At 40.1% G+C, this 26,575-nt stretch overlaps 1 long non-coding RNA gene across 1 annotated transcript; it reads left to right on the forward strand.

Moving 5' to 3' along the window:
- The first annotated feature begins 277 nt into the window (after positions 1-277).
- Positions 278-22,821, forward strand: LOC118145486 (uncharacterized). Its single transcript, XR_004730619.3, has 3 exons — positions 278-2,216; positions 10,295-10,394; positions 22,699-22,821. It is a non-coding gene; the product is annotated as an uncharacterized LOC118145486 (long non-coding RNA).
- The last annotated feature ends 3,754 nt before the right edge of the window (positions 22,822-26,575 follow it).

A 26,575-nucleotide genomic window follows, 5' to 3' on the forward strand; every position in this document is an offset into this window, starting at 1 on the left:
CTCTGTCAGCCATTTGAAATTACAAGCTTAGTAGAACAACTTATAGTCCTTTGGATATATACCCAGTAATGGGATTGCTGGGGAACATCATTCTCAGCAAACTGACACAAGAACAGAAAATGAAATACCGCATATTCTCACTCATAGGCGGGTGATGAACAATGAGAACACATGGACACAGGGAAGGGAGTACCAAACACTGGGGTCTATTGGGGGGAAGAGGGGAGGGCCAGCGGAGGTGGGGCTGGGGAGGGATAGCCTGGGGAGAAATGCCAAATGTGGATGAAGGGTAGGAAGGCAACAAAACACACTGCCATGTGTGTACCTATGCAAATGTCTTGCATGTTCTGCACATGTACCCCAAAACCTAAAATGCAATTAAAAAAAAAAGAAATTACAAGCTTAGGTGGAAAGGAGATATATTTAATATGATACTTGCCATACTGTTAAATACCTCTGTTTAACTAACAGAAATTGATGGAGGCTTCAAGGCGTATTTTCAGTCTCATTTCCTATGATTTGTTGTTCAGTAGTGGTTAAATTTTTCAGTTCTGCAAAGGCTGATTTTCTGGACACTCTCCATTTTCTTTCCTTTCTGCTTGCAAATTAACGAATTATTTCTCAAGCTCATTTATTTCTTGTAAATCCTTCCTAAATGCAACAAGTAATGGTCAACACATTCTCCTAATATCCCTTTTCTGGTCACTTCCTCCATTGCTACAAGCCTGGGAGGCACCTGGCCTGCCTTCCAAGACAGCTTTTACTAAATTATTTCTCACCATATATGATGGATCCCCAACTGTTGAGCCACCATTAAGTTTCCCCATGCCATGCTACTTGACCACCAAACCATTGCCCCATATGTTAGAATTTTGCTATGGCAGTATGCCACTTGAAGATATATATTTCTGTATAACTAAAGAGAGTGAATTTCTATGACAAAAAAAGGCAACAAAACCCTAAGTCTATCAACAAATATTGGATAAAGAAAATGGGGGCATATATGTATATATATATGTGTATAATGGAATACTATTCAGCCATAAAAAGGAACTGTTATAACAGTAAGAAATTATTTTAGGCAAATAGAGAGGAAAAGGGGCCCTTGGGAAGGTTATGTTTCTTTTAAAGCAGCTCCAGAAATGTTTCTTGTCTAGCAGGAAAGCCCCAGCTCTTAGAGCTGGGAAGACAAGCTTTGATATGCAAATGAAAGCCATTAGAAACTGGGTCCACAGAAACATGGTGATTCCCGCTGTCTTGTTCTTGCCCTTGCCCCCACATGTGCCTGGCAACATGGGCACCCCCACATATTCCCGTGTATGTAGAACATCATGGCACCCTGCATTTGCAAAAGGCCGGGGTGGGAGGGGCCATTTTCTCAGGACCTACGTGAATGACACACCTGGTCAAACCAATCCTCTGGGTCTTATGGAAACCAGACACCAACTCCTCCAGAATCCTGATGTAAGCAGCTGCTTTTCCACCACACACAGGTTTTCTCTTTGTTTGAATATCTGCTCCCTCTGTCTCTGTGTGGGGGAGCTGTTTTCTTCCTTCTTTCTTTCTTGTCTCTTAAACTTTTTGCTCCTAAAAACCACTTCACATGTGTCCGTGTTAATGCTACTGGTATGAGACCGAGAACCCCGGTGTTCCTGCAGTCATCAGAGCCATATCAGAATGGAGTCATGTCTTTTGAAGCAACGTGGATGGAACTGAAGGTCCTTATCTTAAGTGAAACAAGCCAGACACAGAGTTAAATATTGCATTTTCTCATAATTGGGTACTAAAAAATGTATACACATAGACATAGAGAGTGGGGTGATACACAATGGAGTCTCAGAAGGGTGAGAGGGGGATGGATGATGAGAAATTACCTAATGAGTACAATGTACATGATTTGGGTGATAAATTCCCTAAAATCCTTGACCTGACCACTATCCAATCTGTGCATATAACAAAATAGCATTTGTGCTCCATAAATGTTTATAAATAAAAAACTCTTAAGTTATTTGTTGTGTTATATACAAACACAATAGAATCTTTTTTCTTCCTTGGGTAAATAATCTAGGCTTGCTCCAGTTTAGCACGGAATGGGCTATGCTTGTCATGGTCATTCAGGAATCCAGGCTGATGGAATCTCTGCAGTCTTCAACATAGAGACTTCAAAATGATCCTTGATCCTTGATCCTTGGCGTTGTCGTCCAACAACAAAGGAGGTCAGTGACACTAAAAAGAATTGCATGAGAGGTTTTAGTAGAACAGGCTGACACATGGCTTCCACCACGTTTGCTCACATCCGATTTGTTAAAACTTACTCCCATGGCCTCAACCAACCTCAAAAGAGGCTGGAGAATTTTAGGCCCTATGCCCAGGTAGAGGAGAAAATAAATAAATAAATATATATATTTTGAGACAGAGTATTGGTCTGTTGCTGAAGCTGGAGTGCATTGGCATAATCTCAGCTCACTGCAACCTCTGCATCCTAGCTTCAAGTGGTTCTCATGCCTCGGCCTCCAGAGCAGCTGGAAATACAGGTGTGTGTCACAACGCCTGGCTAATTTTTTTGTATTTTTACTGGAGACTGGGTTTTGCCATATTTCCCCAGGCTGTTCTTGAACTCTCAGGCTCAAGTGATCCACCCACCTCAGCCTCACAAAGTACTGGGATTACAAGTGTAATCCATTGTGCCTGGCCACAAGAATGTACATTGCGCCCGGCCACAAAAATGTAGATTTTAATTAGCAGGTGACAGATATTGTTTGAATTTTAAAAAATCCAGTACTTTTGTAATAAAAATAAATAATTGTATTTGTTTTTCTTACCTTCTGTTTAAGCGACTTTGCTACTTGGAATTTATTCTAGAAAAGCAGTAGAACGAGTGAACATTGATATGTGTGCCAGAATGTACTGCAGCATTCTTTGTAAGACAGGGAAAACTGGAAATAGCCTAAGTGGTAAATCCTCAGGATATGGCTACCATGCACCCATTAGGACAATGATGTAAAGAACCGTATTCATTGATATTCAAAGATGTTTCTATTATATCAAGTGAACAAAGGAGATCATAGAACAATATGTCTGGTGTGACTTTTATCTTACATATTTGTGTTATGCATTAAAGTTTGAGAAAATATCAATAATGGTGATTCCTAGATGGTTCTATTATGGGTAATTTTAATTTCTTTCTATTTTTCTTTACAGTATTATTTATGTTTTGTGTAGTAAAGGTATATACTTTGGTAATTTTAAAAAGTCAATATTGTTGATACCACAAGTATTGACAGCCCACTTGCACGGTTCTGCATCCTATGTCCCAGCGTGGAGACCTTTTCCCTGTGTAGTCATAGCTGTTAGGTAGGAAAATAGCTGTTTAATTGGAATTTCCTGAGTTGCTCTATGTTTTGTTTATTCAAGTGTTCTCCAACATTTTCCTCTTCACCCAACGGTAATATTGCTCTTTATAAAACACGTTCACAAAACTTCATTCAATTCCTACAATAACTCAAAGAAGTAAGCAGTTATTCCTATTCAGAAAAACCAAGTGACTTTGCTATCGTCATATCTAGTGAGAGCTGGAACCAGGCCTTGATTGAGCCCAGTTTTTCTCTGTGTGGCTTTGGCTTGCTCCAGCCTGGTTGTTCTCAACCCTGGCAACATCTTCATATCACTTGGGAAATTTACCAATTCCTTGATCTTTCCCCTGAATAAGTAAAGAAAGAATTTCTCCATCTCTGTCTCTCTCTCTCTCCATATGTGTGTGTGTGCGTGCGCATGTGCGTGTGTGTGTGTGTGTGTTTGTGTATACTCTTTAAGTGATTCTAATATGTAGTGAGCTTAAGAACATGTGTCCTATGCTAGGCTGGCAAAGGGACTGAACTCACAGAGGCTGGTGTCATGGGAGTCAGGTCATGTTCTTCTGCATCATTGCCAATTGTTGGTGGTGGAGAAACACTGAGAGGTGAGGTAGCCTGGCAAGGAAAAGGAGAGAACATCAAGTCTTGTGACCTGCAGCTAAGTAAAACAGTAAAGAAAAAGGAAAAGCCAGGGCGATCACGTAGGCATGAGAGGAGGCACTAGCAGCTTAAGATTTCTTTCTGGGCCAGGCACGGCGGCTCATGCCTGTAATTTTAGCACTTTGGGAGGCTAAGGTGGGTGGATCATGAGGTCAAGAGATCAAGACCATCCTGGTCAACATGGTGAAACCCTGTCTCTACTAAAAACTACAAAAATTAGCTGGGTGTGGTGGTGCGTGCCTGTAGTCCCAGCTACTCGGGAGGCTGAGGCAAGAGAATTGCTTGAACCCAGGAGGCGGAGATTGCAGTGAGCCGAGATCGTGCCACTGCACTCCAGCCTGGCACCTGGTGACAGAGCAAGACTCTGTCTCAAAAAATAAATAAATAGATTTCTTTCTGAAGATTCTGGACCAGCCCAAGGCAAATCTGTAGACAAGAGATTCCTTTCTCTTTCCAGTCTCCTCCTTTCCTCCGCTGGTGCTTACACTTCCTTCCTCCACCACTCCCCACACTTGCAACATCAGGTCATTGACATCAGGTCAGTCCCTTAGAACTTCTATCTTCCCTAGTCATCTTCTTTTTCACTTCTATGTGAACTTGCTCTCAGGTAATTTACAAGGTGAAGAAGATTCCAAATCCAATTTATTCCAAAATACTATTGACTGATGATAGCTTGTTATTATCCTTTTTCTCAAGAGTATTTCTAGATTAATAAGGCTTAATCCAGAGAAATAGGTCTTTAAAATCGGACATGACAAAAGAGATAAACTTTTAAGGGAGACTGTGGAAAAGGAGAACATTATGGTGCTCATTGTTTTATATGTAGGATGTTACCTTACGTCCTTCAGCTCTCAGTGGGTGGGGGAACTGCTCATTCATTTATTCATCAAATGTATAGTGAACTTTGCCTATAGATAGACAGAGGGGCATGGGGGACAAAGCAATGAGCAAAGTAGACAAAAGTCCCTGCCCCTGTGGAGCTTACATTTTAGTGGAGAAGACAGACAGTAAACAGAACAAGCAAAATACATGGTATGTGATGTAGTGATAAAAGTGATGGAGAAAAATAAAGCAAGGGAGGGGATAGAATCAGAGGAGGCTGGCCTCACTGAGTAGAGACAAGGAAGCAAAGGAGGGTACCATGTCAATATCTGGCAGGACAGCATTCAAGAAAGCGGAAACAGTAAGTGTAAAGGCCCTGAGGTAGCAGTATTCCAGGTGTGTTTCATAAAGAGCAGGTGCCATCATGGCTGGACCAGAGTAAGTGAAGGGGAATGGAATAGGAGGCTACATCACAGATGATAGCAGGGATAAAATCATTAAGGCCCTGTAGGACATTGTATAAGTTTTGACTTTTACTCTGGCTGGAATTAACAGACATTGGAGGATATCGAGAAGTTTAATATTGAATGACAGGGTTGAGGTAGGATTTGGAGGGACTTATCAGGAGGTAATCACAGGGATCCTGCAATAGATGGTGACTTGGGCGAGGGTGATATCGAGGACATAGTGAAAAGTGGTTGGTTTCTGGATGTATTTTGAAGGTAATACGTCCTTCAAATGTAGGACCAGCACTTCTAATTGAGTAGGTATATAGTTTGAGGGAAAGTGAGGCATGAAGAATGATTGACTAACAGCTTCTGGAAGGATGGAACTGACGTAAGCAGAGATGGGAAGACAGTGGTCAGTGTGAGTTTCCGAGAGAGGATGAAGGACTCATTTAACACTGTATTGAGTTTGGACCTGTAAAATTTGAAAGTCTGTTAGATATTGAGGGGTAAATGATGAGGAAGCATTAGGATATGTGAGCTTGGATTTCAGGGTGATGCCTGGGATGGAGATCCAAATTTGGGAAGGATGCCTATGTCAAGAAATCCAGATGGATGCCAAATAACAGAGTAGGTAAGCGCGGACTCTGAAGCCACATTGCCTGCGCTGCACTCCTGGCAAATAATTTAATCTTTGTGCACTCCATTTCCTCATCTGTAAAATGGAGAAAATAATTATAGTATCTAATTTAGGAGTTGCTGTGGTAAGTTAGCAAATATTTTAAACTATTTGGGTAAAAGCCTGGCAACTAGGAAGTGCTGAAATGTTGGCTGGTGTCATTGTTGATACTATTTTATTACTAGTTGTCTTTTTGATAGTTTTCAATGCTTTTCATATATTATCTCATTTGATCCTCATTAAAAATACATAAGGTAGACATTACTTTTCTTAACACAAATGAGGAAACCAAGGTATGGAGAAGATAAATCACTTGCCCAAGAAGATCCAGTTAGGAAGCGGAGCAAGGAGTATTTGAGCCTACATCTATTTGCCCCCAAAGTTAATCATTTTTATAAATAGTAAAATTAGGTCTTGTGTGCAGGTCAAGACATCAGAAAATTAGAGTTGTAGTTCACATAAATAGCCAAGCTAGAAACTCAGTGAGTTTAAGCTCAATATAATCCTGTGAACAAAGCAACAGGATAATTTGAAATGTCAATGTGACATTCTGTTCCACAGTAAATTAATAAGATGTGACTGAAGGCCTTTCTTGTCATGGCTGTAACAATCACAAGCCATACTTTCTCTCCTCTTTAATCTCATGCTATGACAATAGGGAATAAGTAGAAACATCCTTCAAATATCGGCTGAGTCCCTTTCATACACAAAGGTGACATATTGGCAGCATCCAATTTTGTTCATTTCTGTTGGGAGAGATGTAGCTTTAAACACTATTATGTGATGAAATAAGCAATATAAAAACAGAGGCAGTTTTCTATAATTAATTTGGTGTTGATAGAAAACACTTTGATCCTCTTCTCATTCTTTTCATTGCTGAAGTGATGGTCAGTCAGGTGATCTGAATGACTCTGAGGCATGAGCTAAAAGCTGGGAGTTTCCAGCAAATATTTAAGCCATCTAATAAAGTCCATTAGGTCACCTTGGAGATTACACCTCATGTTTTAGAATCCTTTAATTTTGGACATTTCTTTAGCTACAGAGTCTTGATTTCCAGTCTTGAACATGGCTTTGGGCACTTTCCACATGATCTCAGTGCTACCTCCTGGGTCCCATCTAGACCAGTCCCAAATCCCTGTTCTGTGGATTCTGTTCAGAGCCAGCCTCATACTAGCAACTTTCTGGTACTCATCTAGCAACTGGCACTTTAAAAATCAAAATTCTATTTCTCTAAGGTGGTTAAGGAGGGAGAACATCCCATGGGTGACGTTTGTTGGACCTTGTTGCCATAATTCTTCTATTAAGAGAAATGAGAGGCCTCTCAGCTAAAACGACAAGGAGACTAAAACTGCCATTTCCATCTGGCAAGTGTCTTTATGATTCTGACAGTAGGGACCTTTCATACTCAGGATGAAGTTTCAGTCGTTTCTTTTTCTGAAAGGTGAGGTTGAGAGAGGCACCTTTAGCCCAGGCATGTTTGCAGACATGCCCTCAGAGCACATGAACACATGAAAACCGGAACTCATTGAAATGTGGTATGGAAAATATTCACTGTTCAAACTGGAAACCTGGATCTCATGTATCTATAATTCTCTATTTGCCTTATTATCCACTTCCAAACCATCAGTGGCTATTACCATTTCTACCTCTGAAAATATGTCTATTATTCTCCCACTTTCTCCATCTCTTCTGCCTGCCACCCTAGTCTGTGTCTCCATTATCTCTTATCCGCTGTCCTGTAGTAACCTTTTAGGTGGCGTTTCTACTTCCACTTGTGTGCTCCCACAGATTACACAAGGCAGTTAAAGTAAACTTGCAAATCATAAACTGGATCATCTGACCACCCTGCTCTAAAACCACTGGCTTCCCAAAAGATCCTACGTGATCTGGTGCCAGGCTATCTCACTGATGTCATCTAGTCCCACTCTCCCCTGGGTCACCAGGCTGAACCACAGGACTTTGTTCATGGAATAGGAGAAGCTTGTTTTAACCCCAAGGCCTTTGTATCTTCTATTTTTTTCTGCCAAAATGTTCTTTGCTAGGGTCTTTCTAACGTGGAAGACCTTTCTTAATGGAAACAGTTCTTAGTTAAGAGGTTACTGCCTGTTTGTTCTATCTAAACTAAACTATCCCTCCATTATGTCTGTTTATACAACAAGTATTTATTGGATGCCTTCTGTGTTTCAGACACTGTGAATAACTCAACAGACAAGACAAACAGAAATTCCTGCCTTTATGTGCTTTACATTCTAGTGTCCCATCAGGATGTTTAAATTTCTTCGTAGCACTGACCTCTATTTGAGTTATTGGTTTTCTTGTTTTAGTCTTTCTGTCTATACCCCACCCTTGGATAGACTGGGAAGAATAAATCAGTTTTGGTTTTGCTGCACACCCATGGTAATCTGTCTCAGAAGGCAGACATGAGAAGAATCTGTAGACATAATGAATCAGTGGGAAGAGTTTGTTTTTCTTTTTTGTTACTTCCTCCTTTGCTTAGAAGAACATTTTTGAGCATGAACAAGCTTACACATAGTCTAAGAATGGTACTTGGCAAAGACAGTTCACAGATGGCATCATTAATACAATTTAGAAACAATAATGTCCCTATCCCATTATCTATTGACGGTGTTGAGTTTTGCTTCATGGGATAGAATTTTCACATACTGTCTTTGTCTATATTGTGGTTTGTGTATAACAGTTACCTGGTAATTCAGATTTTTAAGCCCTACCTCTAAAGAGTCTGATTATTCGATCTAAGGTAGAACACAAGAGCCTGCATTTTTAAGAGGCACCCCAGGTGACTCTGTAGTAGGTTTGCGGGCTGCAATCTGTAAAATACTTTGTACAGCATAGCCTGATATTGTAAGCATGGACCTTAGCCTTCTATGGTCCTGCGTGCCAGATAATGTGCACTTGTAGAATCTCCTGAATTTAGGTGACTGTATGTCCAGGTTTGCCTGGGATGGGCCTGGTATGTGTCTCTTTTCCCAGCATAATTATTAATAATGACCACTCTTACTATCAAAAGTGTCACATTTTGAATGGTAAATTTAATGGTAACTCTCTATGTAGGGAACTCTTACTCAAGAGGCTATTGTAAGAAGTTTCCTAGTTGGGAATAAAAAGGTAGTCTTATCTGAAAGGGATAAAGTGATAATCTGTCCACCTGGTCTAGATCATCTATCATGGAAATTTTGAACTATATCCAGAATATAAAAGAGCAGTTTCTGGCTGGGCATGGTGGCTCACACCTGTAACACCAGCACTTTGGGAGGCCGAGGCAGGTGAAGCATGAGGTCAGGGGTTTGAGACCAGCCTGGCCAACATGGTGAAATCCCGTCTCTACTAAAAATACAAAAAATTGGCTGGGTATGGTGGTGGGCACCTATAATCCCAGCTACTTGGGAGGCTGACGGAGGAGAATTGCTTGAACCCAGGAGTCAGAGGTTGCAGTGAGCTGAGATTGCGCCACTGCACTCCAGCCCAGGTGACAGTGTGAGACTCTGTCTCAAAAAAAAAGAAAAAAAAGATAAAAGAGAAGTTCCTTACATTCTAGGAATTCCAGTTTCTGCTTCCTCCTTATCTGATATTCCTCTGACACACTTACAATGGAAAGCCACATTTTTGCCTATGCCTGTGCTGTTCAGTACTATAGCCAATAGGAGTGTATGTCTATTTAAATAAAAATTTACATTAATTAACATAAAATGAAATTTAAAGTTCAGTTTTATAGTTTTGCCACATTCCAAGTTCTCACTAATCACAGGTGGCTAATGGCCACTGTGTTGGACAGCGAATTATAGAAAATCTCATCATCATAGGAAGTTTCTATGGGATTGTACCAGTCTAATTTGTATTTCTGTGGTTTTTACCCACTCAGATTTGTATCTAGTATTTTTTGCAGTTATGACTTGGGAGAAATCAGAAAATTAAAATAATGCTTTTAGAAGTTACATTATAGATTATCTAATACAATCTTTTAATTTATACTTAAATTTATTAGGTAACTGTAACTAATTAGTTGCTATCAAATTATCCATCTGCAAATGGGATCACAATAGTCCTTTCTCAGAGTGACATTGAAGTAGACTTCCAGCACATGCAGATGCCAGCTACTGAGTAAATAGCATCTCATGCCATTAAATGGTACGCTGACTTTGCCATGTTGCTGTGAACTCCCTGTCAAAATTCATTATGAATGTGTTAGGGAAACTGGCTTAAAACAGCTATATCAAAATAGCCATGAGTATAACTGAGTTCAAAGATGAATTAGACATTCTATTTTGTTATCTAGTTAACAGTAGGTTTCCTGAATAAGACGCTTTCTATTTCAGATGGTGGTATAATATGGCTAGTACTTTGGAAACTTTGAAGAGGCCTTAAGTGGTGCCATTTGCAGCCCTTCAGTTCTATTTGACACCTCCAAAGGAAATGGTAAACCCTGTTTCTCTCTGTCCATTTGGTTTGATATGACTGATGCTCTGGCCTTCTTCAAAAGAAAGAGTGTTTAGTTCAGTGCTACCTCCCTTTATGAAGCACCCTCTATATAGGATGGTGGATCCATTGCTCTGGGAGAATACTTTGAGACATGTGTGTTGTGCATGAAAGATATTGCATGAAACCTTTGTTTGATCACTGGTTTGGACTTGAGTTTCATTTTGGTGGATGTGTGATGTGAAGGGCTAGGGCAAATGCCTATAGGCAGGAGAAGAATAATAAATGTATTCTGATTATGAAATCACGTATTATGTACCTACTATACCCAAGCAGCTCATTTGCTTGCAGGAATCCTATGGGAAAATTATAATTTTCATCTTGAATGAGTGAAGAAACGGGCTCAGAGAGAGAAAGTGAATATTTCTGGTTGTACAAAAGGGATTCCGGATTCTTACCTGAGTTGTTTGGCTTCAGAGCCTACATTCTACTATATTAATCTGCTTTACTTGTAAGTAAAGTGCATTTAGATCTATTTTCTCATTTGATACTACATTCTGTGAGGTGGAATGGCAGGTATCAGTATCCCTGTTGCTTAGATAGATCCTCCATCCAAGTAGAGCAGTGACTTGCCCAAGGTCAAACAGGAAATCCGAGTGTCTGAGGCTCATATATATACTTAGTCTGACAGATAGGGAAACACCAAAATAAATAGGAAATATTGCTGAAAGCCGGTAGCATTCTGTCCCTAAAGCATGATTTGGAAGGCAGCAGAGACTCTTGTCAAGCCAGCGCCCTTTGTGTAGTGAAACATTTGTCCTGTATGTTTCAATGGGGTCTCAGGAGCTCCTCTGCTGTGTCATAGAATGGCATTTCATAGGACTTTCTGGAAAAGTAGAAGAGTGTTTAAACACCAAACAGCATCTGAGAGGGACTCCGAGACCAGTGATTAAAAACATATGCTGAGGCCTCTGGGAATGCTGATTTTAGGAATTCCGGGATGCAAAACGAGTGTCAAAATGGTGGCACGAATCTTTGCTGGCCTGCCAAGAGGAAGTTACTTCTACTTAGCTGTGTAAACAACCATATTGGAAATGTCAAAAGAAATAAAATCCTTTTTCGGAGAGGGGCTATTAAAAAGACAGTACTAATAGTAAAATTAGAACTGCATTAGCTTTGTTGTACGAGTTCTGCGACAGCATCCTTTTTTGGCACCAGAGCAGTCTCTTATGCACACAGGGATAAAACAGTTGACAGGTTTATGATCTTCTCCCATAAAATGGTTATTGCCTCTTGATTCCTCTACCTATATATCACACAGTTCATAAATTGATTTACAAATCTCATAATATCAAATGTCTATTCTGATCAGCCTGTCAGCCTTTTTAATATTTATATAATTTTATTTAAAAGAGCTTGGTGAAGTTATTTCCTATTGTTGGAGGCTGGGGCAGTGAGTGACTCAGAGAAGTCTGTGAAAACTGACTGACAGATTTAGTGGCCACTGAGAAAAACAATGGGGTTATACCTGAGAGATGCACTGTGATGAAATGTAACATGGTCACTTCCTTGATCTTGACAGCTTTTGGGAAAGCTATTGACTGCTATGCCAAAAGCATGACTGTGGCGATGTTTGGATTGCAGGGGTGTCTGGGCTGGGAACTTGTACTCATCAAAAGCAAAAACAATTTTTAAAGGTTTTTAGTTATGTCAAGTCTCATGCAACTAGCTTGCTGTGTGTTGCACATCATGGGGCACAAAATCATGCAAGGCATATGTAGGAAGTCATGCCAGAGGAAGTACTCAGGGATGTTTGATTTAGATCATTTTGAAGCCAGAGATTTGGAATTCTGTTCCAGACATGTTTCTTGTAGATAACTGTGTAATGGGAGGGGCTGCATTACTGGTTTTGTTGTTGTTTTTGTTTTGTTTTTGAGATGGAGTCTTGCTCTGTTGCCCAGGCTGGAGTGAAATGGCACAATCTTGGCTCACTGCAACCTCCGCCTCCCAGGTTCAAGTGATTTTCCTGCCTCAGCTACCCAAGTAGCTGAGATTACAGGCGCACACCATTATGCCTGGCTAATTTTTGTATTTTTAGTAGAGATGGGGTTTCACTATGCTGGTCAGGCTGGTCTCGAACTCCTGACCTCAGGTGATCCACCTGCCTCGGCCTCCCAAAGTGCTGGGATTACAGGCATGAGCCACTGTGCCCAGCCTGCATTATTAGTTTGTTAGGGCAAATAGATGTCATCTGACAGGGATGCCTCAATATGCGATATTCAGTATCCTATCTGGTTATAGTAGCAGGAAATGCAGTTTTTCCTCTGAGAATTCTCTTCTCATAAGTAAAAGGATCTTAGGACCCTAACTTAGTTCAGATGGACAATCCGGTTTTAGTCTTTCTGACCACAGGGCTGTTCTCCACTGTGTATGCAACTTCTGCCTAGTGTTCCATGGAAAGGCTGACTCCTGCCTGGGCCAGTCCACAGGGGTTGAGGGAAGACTGACTTGTGGCATCATGTGAAAAGGATTAGAAGAAAAGTCTGTCCTGAGTACTACTTAGGTACAGGTGCCTAATGCCAGTGTTGACTCAGGAGAACAGTTTCTCTAGCCAGACTTTTCAATGAGCTCAACACATTGTCTGAGAGTTACAAGTACATATGTTGCTCAAATATGTGGTTTGGAGTTGGTCTGAGGTTAGCTTTTTGGCAAATCCAAAAACAATGTCTTGGCACAGATTTATTGTAAGCTAACAAGTCTCTTCAGATAAAAATATTTCCTGCTAATAGGGCTCAATCAGGGATACACTAGGTCTTCCCCCACATGTTTTGATGTTTGAATACCTTTGTATCTTAGAGGGAAGAGATCAATCTTGATACTACCTCTCAGAGAACCTTTCTGCTCTTATGCACATTTCAATCCCTTCTTGCAAACTTAAGGCTTTACATTTCAGTTAGTATCGGGGAAAGGTGAAATGCTATCCATCAACAGAGCTGCACTCCATCCTCCCTTTAAAAGAAAGGACAAAGGAGTCCTGCTTTGCTGGTCACTCACCTACATCTACTGTGTGCCCGAAGTTCTGTTAGGGCCCAGGGGTGGGCAAACTAAATACTGTTTTATTGGAACACAGCCATGCCTATTCCTTTATTATTGTATATAGCTCCTTTTACACCGCAGTGGCAAGAGATAAGTAGTTTTTCCGATGCCCGTGTGTGACCTGCAAAGCCTAAAATATTTACTATTTGGCCTTTTGCAGAAAAAAGTTTGGACCCTTGTGTTAGGGACTGGGCATTCAGAAATGAAAATATATTACTGTCCTCACGGAAGAGCCAGCATCCTAAGAGTTATAACTGAGTGAAGAAACCACATGATAGAACATGGAGGGTTACCTCTGCCTTGGGCCTGGCAAAGGTTCCCCAAGGAGGCCACATTTAACCTGGGTCTTTAAGTTAGACTCAGCTTTCAAGATGTGGAAAAATGTGAAGGCGTGCAAGAAGAGCATCCAGGCAGTGAGAATACTTTGTTCAATGGAAGGAATCTTATTGTTCTGGGGAAACTCAGGGTGGCTGGAATGTGAGTGTGGAGGGTGATGAAGCTGGAGGTGAGCTGCAGGTTTATCGGCACACATGGCTAGTACTAGCAGAGAGCTTTGTAAGCTGCACATGGGCTTTTGATGAGCTCTGGCACTTGGAGGAGACATTTCAGCAAAGTGACATTGTATCCATCCTTTAGAAAGATGGCAACTTCTGCTAGATTGCAAAGGAGCAAGGCTGAAGCCAGGGGAACATTAAAAGACCTACTTAGGCTGGGAGTTGTGGATCATGTCTATAATCCCAGCACTCTGGAAGGCCGAGGTGGATGAATCACTTGAGGTCAGGAGTTTGAGTCCAGCCTGGCCAACATGGTGAAACCCCGTCTCTACTAAAAATACAAGAATAAGCCAGGCATGGTAGAGGGCACCTGTAATCCCAGCTACTCGGGAGGCTGAGGCAGGAGAATCGCTTGCAGTGGGAGGCAGAGTTTGCAGTGAGCCAAGATTGCACCATTGCACTCCAGCCTAGGTGACAAGAGTAACACTCTGTCTCAAAAAAAAAAAAAAAAGAACTACTTAAAATGTATGCATTCTCTGTTGTTCAAAGGCAACTCAGTTGCTTCCTTCAAATAAGTTATCTATTACACTGATATTGTGACTTGGTTGTAAATACTTTAATGCCAGGTATGATGGTTAATTTTATGTGTCAACTTGACTGGGACTTGGGGTGCCCAGATTAAATATTATTTCTCAGTATGTTTGTGAAAGTGTTTTCAGGTGAGATTAGAATTTAACCAGTGGGCTGAGGAAAGCCAATGGCCCTCCTCAGTGTAGGTGGACATCATCCAATCCATTGAGGGCCTGAGTAGAGCAAAAATGTGGAGGAAGGGAGAATTTATCCTCTCTGCCTGACTACTTGAACTGAAACATCAATCTTCTTTAACTGGAATTTACATCATAAACTCTGGTTCTCAAAACTGTACTACTGGCTCCCTGGGTCTTCAGATAATGGAACTTCTCAGCCTCCATAATCATGAGAGCCAATTCCTTATAATAAATTACATATCTATGTGTCTCATTAGTTCTGTTTCTCTGGGGAACCCCAAACAATACACCCGATTTCTTTGCATTTAGTACAAGAGCCCTCAAAAGCACTATTCTAATGGGTCTTTCTATTGAATGAAGTCTCAGCAAAGAGACCTTCTCCATGCAGCGGTCTCCTTCTTTGCCAAGGCATATGGCATACATTTCTATTTTAAATTTATTTTATTTTGCTCTGATTATGATCACTTACAGCTTTGCTTACCACAATGCCAGGTGCATAGGAGGTACTCAGGTTTATGGTTGATGATTGGAAGAATGGCAGAGTGTAGCTAATCACTGCCTTAGTGGTCTGTAGAGCCAGACTGGGTAATAGGAGGCTTTGGAGACACTGGCAAATGTGCCTTCAATGGGTAGGAAATCTCATTGGAGAAGGGTTTAGTGAAGTACAGAAATTATCTTATTCTTAGTTCTCTGCTTTGTGTCCCCTTCCCCTGCCCCCCACCCACCACCACCACAAAAAGGTACTGAGGAAAGTCTGCTTGACTACATGGGACTCATTAAAAGTCATTTGCAATTTGGTTGACATACTGATTGGATTCTGTTTCTTTCTCTTTTTATTTTTAAGCTCTGCATCTTATTTTTGTGCTACCAACAGATTTCTGGTGTTCACTTGCATGGACGTCTGTGTGGTAGGAATCTGTCTTGAAGCTGTGGTTGGAGGGATGCAATTGGAAAGTTGTGTGGATGGAGGGCATGGGTTTCGAGAATTATGCTTAGCTTCAGCTGGTACACACAAAAGTAGTCATACGGTAGGGTAGATAGAACATGAAGTGCTTTCATCTTAGCTGGCAAATAAATTGCTGCCTCTCTTGAGTGTTTCTGCCATTCAGACTGCCTTTCCCATGCATTCCTGGAATTTCCTGGATATGCCTGCATGCTGTTATCTAAATGGTTAATGATTAGTGGGTTTGTCTAAAGGACACCTCTAAACAAACTCTGCTCCAGTGATCTATTTGGTTGGTGCCTGAGCCACTCTGGATGTTCCCAAAGTCTTGGCTTAGGGACTGTACTAATCAGGGATCTTCAGAGAGACAGAACCGATAGGATAGACACAGTGTTGGTCCTCCATATTCATGTATTCATGGACTTTTTATTTGTGGATTCAAACAACCACAGATAAAAAACATTTGGGAAAAAACAATAAAAAATGCTGCAAATAAAAAAGAATACATTATAATAACTATTTTCATAATATTTACATTGTATTAAGTATTACAATTAATCTAAAGATAATACAAAGTATAGGAAAGAATCTGCATAGGTTATATGCAAATACTACCCATTTTCTATAAGGGACTTGAACTTTCTATCTGTGTGTGTGGGGAGATTGTCCTGGAACAAATCTTTTATGGATACCCAGAGATGACTGTATAGATAAATGAGTGGAGATTTATTAGGAGAATAGGCTCATGTGATTATGGAGATTGAGAAGTCCACAGAAGGCTTTCTGCCAGCTGGAGACCAGGATGCCAGTAGTTAGCATGACTCAGCGCAAATCTGAAGGGCTGAGAACCTGGGGCCTGCTGATATAAGTCTTGAAGTCCAAAGGCTGGAGAGCTTATGTCCAAGCATAGGAGAAGAAAGATGTATCTCAGCTCCAGTAGAGAGACAGATGGGGAGGGGGAGAGATAGATTAATCTTTTCTCTTTGTTCTGTCAAGACCCTCTGCTGATGAGTTTGTCCCTGCCCCACTGAGGGTGGATGTTCCCCCAACTTAGTCTACTCAGACTTACATGCCAATCTCCTTGGGAAGCACCCTCACGCATGCACCTGAACATAATACTTCACCAAATTTCTAGGTATTTTTAATCCAGTCAAGTTGACATCTAAAATTAACCATCCAATGGCATTTCCATAAATGCCTTCTGGGACCACAGAATTCTATACCTTGTTTTCATCCACTTCTGAGCCTTAGGCTCAGCTAGGTAGGAGGGTACCACAGGGGAACTGCCTTTGTGCCTGCCAGCCAGGCTGCCTGGCTCCTGTACACTGGCTTCTGTTCCTGAATTTTATCTATATCAGAACAACCTCAGATCTTAGGTTAACTAGAACCCCTTGCAAAGGCTCTGACACGCTGACAAGCAAATGCCATCTGTGCCAGATCCCAGGAAAAGTCATGATCCATGCAGCTCAATTCTGGAGTCACTCTTGCGTTTTTACTCACAGGAACTGCAGTATCTGTAGCGAGGCTTAGAGAGACAGGGAGAATGAAGATGAGGTGCGTAGCAGAAATGGTGGATGTCGCAACAACCGCAAGATGCTTCAGGCTTCTTTGCACCTTGATTACTTATGAAAGTAGAGGGAGGCTGTGGAAATGGATGGAGCTATGAAGAATGGGCAGATTTGTCTGTTTAATGAGACAAATCTTTGAAAATCCACACAACCCCCGTTCATCACAGGCATCAACAATATTCACTTTTATAAAAGTGAGAGCTAATGTTTACATGTGGCTTCTATGCCAGGCACCATGTATAGTGACTTCTTTAAATACTGTTATAACCATCGTAATCTCCATTCTACAGATGGGGAAACTGAAATTATTTAAAACAAGAATAACATAGGATTCCAAAGCAGATATCCCTGAGTCTCCAGTGTTGGAAGGTTTATATTTGATCTAATTATCTTTGCCATGTCAACAAATGATTTCTGGGACTTATTTGATTATAGAGCCATTGGATGTAAAAATATTTAGGCGTTATTATGTAATTGCTGTTACGTCAACAGGAGCTGAGGAGAGCATTCAGCACCATAAAACAACACTGCAGATGGCAAGAGAAGCTCACATTTTCAGACTACAAGTGATCATCAATTTACAAGAGTTTCACTGTGATTGTCAAATTATGGCTCAGACAGGGGCTAAATGTCAGTTACTGGCAGTTTAACAAACAGAAGATAAAACCTATAATATTAGTGGAAATTATTTTATTAAATGAACAATTTTTTTTTGTTTCAACTTATATTACCTGGTAACCAGTTTAAAATATATACATATATATTGTTTGTATACATATGCAAACAGTATATATATACATACTAGAGACAAAATAGGAACAGAAGTCTTAATTTTTTCTTTACATATTATTTTTCTACACAAGTTGTTGAATATTGTAAATATAATTTTTGATGATATTAGAGTTACATGGTGAAAAATCAAACGGGAAGACTAGTGGATATGAAAAAATGCATTGTAAACTGTAACATGCTCATTAATTATAATGAAAAGAATTAATATATTAATTTACACATGCACATAACTTTTTTAGAAAAGGAAGGACAGCCAAGTGTGGTGGCTCATGCTTGTAATTCAGCACTTTGAGAGGCCAAGGTGGGTGGATCACCAGAGGTCAGGAGTTCGAGACAGCCTGGCCATCATGGTGAAACCCCATCTCTACTAAAAATACAAAAATTAACTGGGTGTGCTGCTGGGTGTCTGTAATCTCAGCTACTCAAGAGGCTGAGGCAGGAGAATCACTTGAATTCATGAGGCAGAGGTTGCAGTGAGCTGACATCATGCCATGGCATCCCAACCTGGTAGACAGAGCGAGACTCTATTTCAAAATAGATAAATAACATAAAAAAGGAAGGACAAAAATAATTTAGAAATATCCTTTTGATTTATTAATAGCATTGAATCTGAGAGTTATTATTTCTCTAGTAAAAAATTTGAATGAATGTAGTATCTCAATTGTGTATAGAAATACACTTCAATTAAGGAAGTATAGCACAGTGACAATGGCAAGCATTTTGAAGTCACAGGGGTCCAGGATTTATCGTCCTTGATCTCAATGAACTATACAAACTTAGACAACTTATGTAATGTTTTGGAGCCTTTGCCTTCATTCTTGTAACATGTGGATAACACTATATACTTTGAAAGCTGGGAATATATTGCTCCTATGAGTGTCGTTAATATATTGATAAATATTTTTTCTTAAAATTTTTTTGTGGGTACATAGTAGGTATATATATTTGTGGGGTAAATAACATGTTAAGATGCAAGCATGCAATATGAAATAAGCACATCATGGAGAATGGGGTATCCATCCCTTCAAACATTTATAATATTACTATTAATTTTCACCATCTCTCACATTTCCTCTAGACTCTCAAGAATATGGTCTCTGGTTATTTACTTATTTTCAGTTATTTCCTAAATGTAAGAAATTTCTATTTTAAATGAGTTATTTTTATAATTACAAAAGCAATGTATCATCATGTAGAAAACTCAGCAGAGAGAAGCAAAGAAGAGTAAGAATAAACCTTTATTTCTATCATCCTCAGAGAAAACCAGTACACATTATCTCAGTCTTTTTATGCAAACACATACCTTTTAAAAATTAATTATGCTGTACTCATTGTTTTGTAACCTGTTTTTTTTTTCGCTGACTCTATATGAATATTTTTTCCATGTCATTAAATATTCTACTTCATTTTAAATGGCTGTATGCTGTATGAGTATAAAAAGCTAGGGACTTCTTGACTTGCAAAACACATCCTTATTTTCTTTTGGCTTTGTTTTTTTTTTTTTTTTTTTTTGGTAGGTGAGTGGAAGCAGATAGAAATTGTTTTTAAGCTACGTTTCACCTATTTGTTTTCCCTAATGATGGTTCGGTAGTTTGAAAGATGCGACTCAATCCATACCTTATGCATGACAATGACAGGATTTAGTACGATAACCCTCTCAGGGAATTCATTGCCTGCCAAGACCTGGAGCTGGAAGATTTACTGATGCGAGAGGGTTTGCTATCAACAGGAGTCACATGAAAGGCACAGAGTTACTGTCTATATTTCAGTTACTCTCTGCAGGAATGCCTGCCTTCCACTCCACATCAACCACCTCTGGTTGCCTGAAATATGCAAACCAGCAAGTGACAAATGCTTTTTAGAAAAGGTACAATCGCATTCAAATTGAAAATGGAGGAAGTTGATCAAAGAATAAAGAAAGAAAGGCATTAAAAATTAATCATCCCAGGGCCATAAAGTCAGCTGTAAACCTTTAGCAATAAAAAATTAAATGAAGAAGAAGTTAATGTTTTAAACAGAGATTTAAATTTTCCAGGGGAGAACTTGATAGCTGCACCAGATTGGGGAGCTGGCAAAATTTACAGGGAAAACCCAAGTGTCTCGTCCCACTAGAGGCTGCAGAAAGCATAAAGCAGTCATCAAATAAAGCATCATTTATATTGTTTAGTATCATTGTGCAAAACCTTGGCTATAAAAGGAAATGGCACTTTTGACCGACTGAGAATATTGTTCTATTCAGAATAAAGTGGCAAAAAGTGGAGGAATGCTAAAAAAATACATCACTGCCAAGAGAAGCCCAGAGGAAATATTATAGAAATATTTAATATTAGAGAGTTGTATGTCTCAAGTAATAATATTTATCTATCTTTCTTGTTCAACTAACAAAGCCTAAATCTATACATGGGATTATGTGTTCATTGATAGATCATCTCTGGGTGAGCTTAATAAATGATCAGGTATTTCAACCCAAAAGGATAGCTGAATCACATTTATTATAGTTTCTGAGCAAAGTTAGCACATATTTTAGGGTGTTTCTGACATTTTAAAAAATTGGGATTGGAATGATAAAGGTATTAAGACATTACTGTGTGGCGGTAGAACTAGTTTTGGCCACAAATGATAAAGGTATTAAGACATTACTGTGTGGCGGTAGAACTAGTTTTGGCCACAAAGACATTTCTGCTTGAATCTTGGCTGTGCCACTTACTATCAAACTCTGAAGAAATCACTTCTATTTTTGGAGCTTTGATTTCTTCATCTGTAGAAGGGGAATAGAAATAATAATATTCCCTTCATGAGGTGGTGATTATGGTGATTGAAATATTAGGTGCAAGGAATTTAACATAAATCTGTGTATACAGTAAGTCTTCAGTAAATGGCAGCTTCTTAGCTCATTCTTTTGCTTAAATAACCACATAGAGGTCAGATAAATGTGTGGAAAATCTTTGGAGGATATAGCCTGGATGGTTTGTCATATCAGAACCTTGGAACCCCAGCTTAGTTCTACCTTATGGCGTGTAGGTGTTTTGATCACTTCCTGTAGATTCTCCCCAAGATTTTTAGGGGTATTTTCATTGACATTCTAACTACATTGGCTATGAGTACCTTGGATGTGTAGGATATGACAGCAATATATTCTGACTTTTCTCTTTAGATCCTGATCAGTTGGGCGGGGGGGGAGCGGGGGAGGAAGTATTCACTGAGATAACCTGAACAAGGTCTCTTACCAGTTCAACTTCCCTGGATTTACTCACAGAAACATATTATTAATACTTAGCAACCCCAGGAAGAAATGTTCCAGCTGTTGAGAGAGATGAACATGTATTTAGCTATTTTTTAAAGCTCATTAAAGTTTATGGCACTCTTGTTTGTGTACTGATGCCGTTTCAGGGCTGAACTGTCAATCTTCAGTTAGAGGAAGCAGCTGGAATGTTGAAGGATGTTGACTTTCAAATTATTAGTATGTCAAATGAGAATAATACAAATAATTATTTGCAATTGTTATAGTCATTTCATTCCCAGCATTCTTTAAAATGAGTTATGTCCAATTCCCTTTCTCTAGGAAGCTGGCACTTTGCACATTTGTGAGATTTGCTCTCTAGTGCATTGTCCCTTTTATCTTTCTGAGTTTAATGCCACTATCATCCACTCAGTCACCCAAACCAGTAACCTCAGTGTCATTGTATATGCCTCCTGAAAACAAGTGGTCAACAAATCCGATCAAATCTGGGTCCTGAATTAAGCCTGTCTTCCATTACCCCTACCAGTGCCTTGGTTCAGATGGTCTATACTTCAACAGCCTGTATACTAGACTCCTTTTCTTTAATCCTTACCTTTTCTAGTCAATAATATCCAAAATATTTTACAGTATTATTTCTAGAACGAATATATGACTGTGTCACCTTTTTGCTTACAAACCATTCAGTGAGTCCAATTTTGCCTCTCTATTTGGCCTGCTACCTTTCCCCTTGCTTCTTAACTGTCAATGCCTGAATCATACAGAATTATCTCTAGGTCTCCAATAGGTCATGCTTTCTCATGCCTTCAGTTCCTCAGCCTGAAATATGCCCCTTCCGGTTTAACCTCTATGAGAAATGACAGAGATGGCTCACAGGATGCTTTGTTTCCAAGACTCATTCAGTGGCTTTATCCTTATCCTTCTACCTTTCCCTCATCATATTCCATGATTCCAAAACAATGCAAATACTCAGAGGTTATAGCCCTTACATATGCACTGTACTGATTCCAAGCTTATTTACTCTCACTCTCCTGCAGACTCCTTGAATATAGGAGTGGCATCTCTTTATGTTTATTGGTGGGCATTTAGACATTGTGCATAGTAGATGCTACATAATACATGGTTGAATGATTGGAGAGAGGGATGATGAATGAGCATGAACTCCTGTTGTTTTCTTTTGGTGTCTCTCTTTACCTCACCACCAAATCATCATAACTCTTTCTTTCCTCATCTAAATCCCCCTTTTCTCTGTACTAATTTTAATAGCTGTTAGGAACCAAACATTCCTAACCACTTCATTCTAAGCTGTGAATAACTCATATCCCCACACTTTCTATTTTTAAAAAAGAAATTTCTACTTTTAGTTTTAAAAAGAAGGCATAATGATGAGTTTGTGTCCTTTGTAGGGACATGGAGGAATCTGGAAACCGTCATTCTTAGCAAACTGACACAAGAACGGAAAATCAAACACCGCATGTTCTCACATATAGGTGGGTGTTGAACAATGAGAACACGTGGACACAGGGAGGGGAGCATCACACGCTTGGGTCTGTTGGGGGGAGCCAAGGGAGGGACAGTAGAGGGGTGGGGAGGTTGGGGAGGGATAACATGGGGAGAAATGCCAGATGTAAGTGACGGGGGGATGGAGGCAGCAAACCACATTGCTAAGTGTGTACCTATGTGACAATCCTGCATGACCTACACAAGTAACCCAGAACCTAAAGTACAATTAAAAAAAAAAAAAAAAGAAGGCATACATTCCTAGGTGAGATTTCAGCAAAGATATTAGGCTGCAGGACATGTAGCTTTGTGCTTTCACATTACTCCCTCTGTGTACCCTTATTTTGAGTACACATGAGACAGCCTGATATCACTAAAGAAGAGCTTCCCTTTCCTAAGATCAAGAGATAATATTGTAAGCTGGGTGCAGTAGCTCATGCCTGGAATGCCATCACTTTGGGAGGCCAAGGCAGGTAGATAACCTGAGGTTGGGAGTTTGAGACCAGCCTGACCAACATGGAGAAACCCTGTCTCTACTAAAAATGTAAAATTTGCTGAGTGTGGTAGTACGTGCCTGTAATCACAACTACTCGGGAGGCTGAGGCAGGAGACTTGCCTGAACATGGGAGGCCAAGGCTGCAGTGAGCTGAGATCATGCCATTGCACTCCAGCCTGGGGAACAAGATAGAAACTCTGTCTCAAAAAAAAAAAAAAAAAGATAATATTGTTATAATAACAGCAACAATTGCTCATTCAGGAGTGCTTGAGGTAGATCAGCTACTATGCTAAACCCTTATGTACATGATTTCACTTAGTCCTCCCTGTAGCCCTGAAAGATAGGTCTCAATTTTCCCATTTTGTGCATGAGAAAGAAAACGTGGACAAGTCAAAGGACTTGTCCCAAGTTACACATTTACATGGAGGAAGTAGGATTTGAACCTATGCCTTTAGATGCCACTCAGCTTATATCCACATTTGGCCACCATGTGAGGCAAGTACGGGGACTTTACAGAGAAACAAATTCAGAGAGCAAATGCAACAACAGGAAGTGGGGACTCAAGGAAGATATGGAAACAATTTATCAACTGTAAATGGAGTTATCATAATAATGACCAATAATAATTTTGGCTTCTGGTACACCAGGCACTCTGCTCAGCACTTTCTATCAGTTATCCATGCATAGTCAATCTTCAAAAAAACTTTAAGTAGAACATGAAGAGGAGAAAATGAACTTAGAAAACTAAACTCAGAAAGTGACTTGCCCAAATTACTCAGCTAATAAGGAATTTAATAAAAGTTCCAGTGATGACCACTCTTGTTTTATCAATGCTATTGAAGAAAAAAATACCCCATAAAAACCCTGAGGCTCAGTGTAGACTTATTTTAATAAAGGCCTTCCTATGTATATATTTTGTTCCTATTATTAGAGCCATCACACTTGGAAGTGCAATTTCAAGGGCTTTTCTACTTTGGGTTGTGCAATCCGTATCGCTATTCCCCTGAGCTTTCAGATAATGTTTATATTTCTTTTTAGAAGAGAAATCCTAAGTGCTATTTCACTAAATTGCCTGTAAGTAAGGCACTGAGACCTGTTGATGTACATTTGTTCCAGTTCTCTAAATATCCCGTTTATTAGTCTTGATAGACGGCTAATTCTTTACAGGCTCCATTACTTCTAACTTGTACAAATGTCTTTTCTTTCTTTTCAGGGTTGTGATAGCTTTAAGGAATGAGGTCAATTTTTCAAAGGCATAATTAATTTAGCATGCCTCCTCTTTCATTAGGAGGCTCATTTTCTCTTGAGCCTCTCTCTCTCAGTATCTGCAAAGCCCTTCTTCATTCTCCTTAATTTTTTTTGTGAGCACTAACTCACTTTTCTTTTTTTTTAGGCTTCTGACCCTGTTTTCATTCTTTAACATCCTCAACCTCACAGAGGGCATACATAAATTATTCTTACAATTTTTCTTCTATATTCAGTTGCAATTTCTTTTTTTTTTTTTTTTGAGGTGGAGTCTTGTTCTGGTTACCCCCAGGCTGGAGTGCAGTGGTGTTATCTTGGCTCACTGCAAACTCTGCCTCCTGGGTTCAAGTGATCCTCTCACTCAGCCTTCTGAGCAGCTCGGACTACAGGTGTGAGCCACCATGCCAAGCTAATTTTTGTATTTTTAGTAGAGATGGGGTTGCTCCATATTGGCCAGGCTGGTCTAGAATTCCTGACCTCAGGTGACCCGCCCACCAGGGCCTCCTAAAGTGCTGGGATTACAGGCATGAGCCACTGTGTCCAACCTAGTTTCAAATTAGGTATTGAAAAACTGGATTCAATTAAAATAAGTTAGTTTGGTAGGAGCTCCGACTTTCTCAAGCCAGGAAGAGCTTTTCCCCACATGTGGAAAGGTAGCTCGCTTGAGCTGATCCTGTTTATGAAAGGCAAAATTCAGTGCTTCCCTTTTCTCTAGGTGTCATTGACCTACAGATGTGTAGGAAAAGTAGATCAATGGAAATTTGTTCAGAAAAAGCATATTCCAATAGGAAAAGTCAGGCTGAGAGAAGACATTGATATAATGACAGAAGAAAAGATCACTCCAGATAATTGAATAACCAACTCCTTGCTGTGTCTTTCAGAAATGTGTGATGTGGGATTATTCATTATTTTCTTACGCGTTGAGGAGGACTTGACCAGAGAAAATATAATGTGGCGACATATTTTTTCCTGACGGGGATGATGTGTAGACAAAGGATCTTCTTACCCTTTCCTTTTGGCACAATTAGCTCCCAAAGAGGCAAAATACTAATAAATCCCAATTTTATACCGGCCAGGCATTTCTAGGTAATTTACATGTTAGGTCTCTTAATTTAATCCTCCCAGCTCTACCAGGGGCATCTTATTCCTAGTTTATAGATAAGGGTTAGGTTCAGAAAGTTTCAATAAATTTATCAAGAATTCACCAGTATTAAGTGGCGAGACCAGGATCTGGTCCCAGGATTATCAGATAGTTTTCAGCAAACCATCACTCTTAAGCCAAGCTGCCTAGCTTTGCATGTAAGATACATCTGATAGCAGTAACTTAACTTAAGCGTACCTTGAGGATGACCTGTGTGGCAGATGGACCTGAATGTGTGTCTGGAGTTCTGAGCTAAGGAATCTCGGTGTGGCTATTCTGGAGACTGTTCCTTAGCTATGAAGAACTTCTGAATCCTCAGTCTTGTCCGATGGAATGCAAGCTGTACAGGAGATTGAGGATCAGAGTCCTTTTTTGGGTTAAATGAAGGGTCCCAGGGGAGGCAGTGAGGGAGAGGCTGCCAAATGAAAATGCTATGTAGACTGCATGCTTTTTGCAAGCGGTTGTGGTTCTCCTACCCAGCTCCCTGCCACTGCATCATTTGATTCTCCTGCCTAGCCCATGGTCACTGAGCTGCCCGGTTCTGATCAGCCTGCTGCCACTGGACTGTCCCTGTAAGTTTCCTGTTAATGAAATTCTGTGTCTCCTTTGCTTGGCGGCTTAGCCCCAGGTCTCTTCTTTGGCCTCTTGAACCTGGTGGCATCTCTATTAAAGTTAATAAGGGTCTAGCATGTCAATTGCCAAGACAGTCAGGAGGATGGAGAAAACCCTGTGATCATCGAGACAATGGGGTTGGGAATGAGAAATCTGCAGGGGAAATCCTGAGCTGGCTCTCCATGTCTATGTGGGACCCTACAACTACTCTCTTTGATGAATGGAGCCCATTGAGTGAGTATGTGGAACACTCCAAAATGCTGAAGGGTGTGGAAGAGTTGTTGCAGGG

This window comes from Callithrix jacchus, chromosome 10 (genome assembly GCF_049354715.1).
Source record: "Callithrix jacchus isolate 240 chromosome 10, calJac240_pri, whole genome shotgun sequence".
Taxonomy (NCBI): domain Eukaryota; kingdom Metazoa; phylum Chordata; class Mammalia; order Primates; family Cebidae; genus Callithrix; species Callithrix jacchus.